This window comes from Momordica charantia (assembly GCF_013281855.1).
Source record: "Momordica charantia cultivar OHB3-1 chromosome 3 unlocalized genomic scaffold, Mcharantia_2.0 BLBB01000003.1, whole genome shotgun sequence".
Lineage (NCBI taxonomy): Eukaryota > Viridiplantae > Streptophyta > Magnoliopsida > Cucurbitales > Cucurbitaceae > Momordica > Momordica charantia.
Window position 1 is genome coordinate 9,355,268 of NW_028275161.1, and position 5,011 is coordinate 9,360,278.

A 5,011-nucleotide genomic window follows, 5' to 3' on the forward strand; every position below is an offset into this window, starting at 1 on the left:
TGGGGATAAAGAACAGCTACAAATATCTTACAAATTGGGTATTATTGGCCGTCAATCTTCCAAGATGCACACTCATATGCAAAAAGCTGCAATAAATGTCAAGGAGTGAAGAACATTTCCAATAAGTATGATATGCCCTTGAACTTTATCTTGGAAGTAGAACTTTTAGATGTCTGGGGGATAGACTTCATGGGACCTTTCCCACTATAAAACGGTAACCTCTATATCCATCGGCAGTAGATTACGTATTTAAATGGGTGGAAGCTGTAGCATGTATAAACTGTGATTCAAAGGCTATCCTAATTTTTATCCACTAAAATATCTTCACCATATTTGGAACCCCTAGAGCTCTTGTAAGTGATGAAGGCACCCATTTTGTTAATAGAGCCATGGCCGCCCTACTTGCAAGATATAACATTAAGCATAAGGTACCCACAACATATCATCCTCAGACAAATGGGCAAGCAGAAGTGTCAAACAGAGAAATCAACGGCATGTTAGAGAAAATGGTGAATACGAGCAGAAGAGATTTGTCTTTTAAACTAGATGACGCACTATGAGCCTATAAGACAGCTTACAAAACCCCAATAGGAACCTCTTCCTATAAGTTAGTCTTCGGAAAAGCTTGTCACTTACCACTAGAGTTAGAACAACGAGCATTCTGGGTAGTCAAGCAACTAAACATGGATCTATCAACAACAGGGGAAATTAGGAAATTCCAGCTTTTGGAGTTAGAAGAATTCAGAAGGGAGGCCTATGAAAATCCAAAGATAGACAAGGAAAAGACTAAAGCGTGACATGACAGGAAGATAAAACAAGTATTCGAATCAGGACAAAGAGTTTTACTATTTAACTCAACGCTCAAGTTGTTTCCAGGAAAACTGAAATCAAGGTGGTCAGACCCTTTTACGGTGGTGCATGTATGTTCCTATGAGGCTATAACCATTAGAGAGGACCATACTGAAAGGGAGTTCACTGTGAATGGGCAAAGATTGAAACATTGCTAAGGAGGATAAATGGTGAGATAGGTGGAGTCCCACCAACTAAAGTCAACCTGAATAAAGAGAAAAAGGGAATAAAAAGGGAAGGATTCTTAACTACCTATTTTTGTATTTTCCCTTTAGTTTAATAGCGAGTTGAATTTGAATTTTATTTGTCTTTATGAATTCTGTTAGGTGTAGTGTTAAGTAGTTTTATTTTTTGTCTTGAGCAGGGAAGCCAAATTGTGAGGCAACAGTGCAAGAAAAAAAGAGAAGTTCAAGAATTGAAGTGATGAGTGGTAATGAGGGCAACTCTAATAATGCTGGAGCATGGTTTACAAGTGGCAACGTGCTGAAGTTTAATCAGGAAGAGAGAATAGCCGTTAGAAGAGAGAGAGAAAATCAGTTTTGCCTCTCGGGAGACAAAACTGTCAAAAAAGATCACCGAGCCAGAAAATGTCGATATTGCCCCAGCCACACCCTTCTGCATTTCTGATTTACTTATTAGTTCTTTTAGAGAAGGACAAAAGCGAGGGATTTCGAAATTTAAAATACATGGTTAAGTTGGGTGGTTTAAGAAAGGCAAACCATTTATGAACGGATATCTTGTCAGGCTATTTCAAAGGAAGATAAGTCAAGAATAATTGTTTTTCTTTTTATTATTGTCTCGAAACCCTGAAGATCATCTTTCTACATCATCTTCCTATGTTGATTTTCTGCCTTAGCCCCACCAAAGCTCGTGCTTCCTAAGTTGCCCTCAGCCTCACCTCATCGCCTTCACCTGAAAAATTGTCGCAAAAGGCCCCTGACAAGTCTCCGCCCCCACCAGACCAACATCCCAAAGAACAGTTATAGTGTGATGAAGTTCATTCCCCCTCCAAGAAGAAAAAGAAGACGGAGAGACGGTGAAAACCTATCAAGGCAAAGCCTCTACCAAATCCCGCTCAAGAGGAGAAAAGGGTTTCCCCACATGAAGAGATCCCAGAAGAAGAAAGACCAATCATTAACGAAGAAATCCAACTTGAGGAAGGAAACGAAGATAAAGCTCCAACCTTCTCCCCTAAACAATACAAGTAATGGAAGAGTTTATTCGGACTTTATCAGAAAATGAGAAGGTGCTCATGGGCTTCAGTGAATAGGGTTTCGGAAAGGGTGAACCCAATGGAGCAAAGGTTGTAAAGGAGGAAGAGGACAATAAGTATGCCTAGAGTGACAAATAATAGGAAGAAGCAGTCTCAATCGCCACAAGAAAATTGCAGAGAAAAAGAAAGGCATCGCCCAAGTAACCCGTTGGCAACAAAAAGAAAGCAAAGGGCGAAGCAGAAAATGAGAAGCAGAAAGAAGTTTCCCCAGCGAAAGGGAAAGGAAAATAAAAGGTTGCCTCAGGAGAGCCAGAGTTCGAAAGGTGTATTGATGTTGCAGCATCCGAAAGATTTGAGTAATTGAAGGAAAGAAACCTTCTGAGTCGCCAATGTCGGAGTTCATTATCAATGCTGTCAACAAGCACGAGTGGCAGTCCTTCTGTGCTAAGCCCAAGCCTTAGTCATCTAGATAGTGCAAGAATTATATGCCAACCTCAACCCTAAAAATCCTTCTAGAGTAATGGTAAGGTGCAAGAATATTTGTTGGAATGCCGAAGCCGTCAATGAGGTATACAATTTGCCTAATTACTCCTATGCTACATTTAATAAGATGTTGGTTGCTCCATCTCAGGAGCATCTCAATAAAGCATTAAAATGCATAGGAATAAAGGGAGCTAGATGACATCTATCAACAAGGGGAGCTCGGACCTTCCTTCCTGCATACCTAAAGCCAGAAGCAAATGAATGGCACCACCTACTAAAGAGCAAGCTCATGCGAACTACGCATGATGCTTCCATCACTAAGAAACAGTTATGCTTCTGTTTTGCATAATGGAAGACCTTAGCATAATTTTAGCCCAGCTTATTGAGATGGAGATCCCTATTGTGGAAAAAATAAAGCAGGGAAATTTGTTTTTCCCGAATCTGATCACACAGCTATGTATCCTCTTTGGAGTAAGAGTAGAAGAAGCAGATCAAGTACTTAAGGACAACAAAGTAATCAATGAAGCTGCCATTGAGAGGCTTAACGTAGTGGATCATAGTTAGAGAGGGGGGAAATATTACCTTCACCATCAAAGAAGAAACCTCAAAACAGTTTAGCATGATGGAGCAACTTAGCTGCATTATAGGATTTGTAGCTGCCGTAGTAAGAAGACAGCAGGCTTATCTACGATGTGTTAGACACTATGATCTGCAAGACCTTGATGAGGAACTTCTCCCATCCATTCTAGAAATTTTCTGTGGAGCAGACTGTTGAAGAAGAAGATGCTAGCGCATCTTAGCCCGCAGGCAGCGCCAGTGATGAAGAAGAAGGATAACAAGGGGAGTTGACTTTGCCCTGCTCAAAATATGTTTAGTTTTCTACAATTTAACTTTCAGTTCTTTAATTTCAGTAGTTTAAGTTATGCATGTTTTAGATAACTATGTGGCTAGTAGTCTAGTTAGTTTAAATTTGTAAGTAGCTGTTTAGTTTTCTTTTATTTCCTTTTAGCAGCTCAGTAGAAGCAAGATATGAAGAACTTCAGTGTGGAATAAGTGAACTGTGCATGCCAATCTATTTTTAGCTTCTACCTATGATATCTGGTCTGTGAAAATTTGAAGGAAGCCTGTTCTTGCTGAAGTTAGATAGACAGCTATCAGTTCTTGCCTTATTTCTAATGTTCTTTAATGTAGAATAGGATAGCTTCACTTTGCTAGTATCCCTTAGCTGCCCTAGAAATTTGTTCTTAGCTGAATTTCAGGAGCTTAGCTTCCATCTTCGCATGCTGTTAGTGAGCTAGTGTCACTCGGCAAAATCTACAAAAGTTCACCTTTCTATAAACAATCGTTATAGGTAGTCCTCCCTATATCATTCATATTCAGCCTATCTTCAATTGAAGTTTGGGGGGGCCTTGTCAGGTTCATTCGACTCCTTCATTCAGCATTGAGGACAATGCTCCGCTCTAAGTTTGGGAGTGAGGGATTCTAATCCTTATTGCAACACTCTTCCTTGTATTCCCTAATTGTAAAGCTATGTTAAATTTTGCACCCTGTAATTCAATTATGGAAAAAAAAACATTGTAAAGAACTGCACAGCGCGGAATGGTTGGTAGCCCATAGTTATCTTGTGACGGCAGTAGTGAGCTATCAATCAGAAGTAAGGTGTCTGTTTTAGAAAGGAAGCTGAGGAGAATTTTTCAAAGGCTTTTAAGGGTCAGGATGGAATGAAGTTATCTTATGTGAAATAAAGAACATTAGTCTTTGATAAGCACCAAGGTTGCTCGTGTTTACAAAGCTAGAGGTCCTTCTAGGATCCTTGCAAACATTCACAAAAACGACTAACTTACCGAATGATTCCAACCAATAGTAAGGTTAGAAGATGAATCACTCTTAGATCGGACTTAGAATCTACGATAGACACTCCTAGATCCTAAGACGACTCACTCCAGAATTAGCTTGATCGAGACTAATCCAATGAATCGGTTTAACATCAAACCTAAAGCAAGATTTGAAAGAAGCAACACCAAAAGTGTTAAGGAACAAAAGTTCTTGAATTTCAATATGTTTTAATCTCCCAAAACAAGGTGATTACAAGCCTTTAAATAGGCCAAAGGGTCGTTCAACATGAGGAACACCAAAAGTCTTTCAAATCCTATTTAATGCAAATTGTAGAAAATAAGACATGCAAATTAAAACATGATTGCACATCAAACTAGACAACTAAATGTAAATCCAAAAACGTAAATAAATTGTCTTGGAAATCACATGTAGGAGGCGCTTTACGTTTGGATGAGATTTGACAAGCTTTGACATCACAAACTCCCAAGAGGTGCAATCTGCAAAGGCACCTGTTCACCAATCTGCACACTTTTTTTGTCCTCCGTGCCATCTCTCAAAATAGACAACTTTTCCCGTGCCATCTTTGCTCCATTTTCTTCTTGACTCATTAAATTAACATTGTAAAGAATT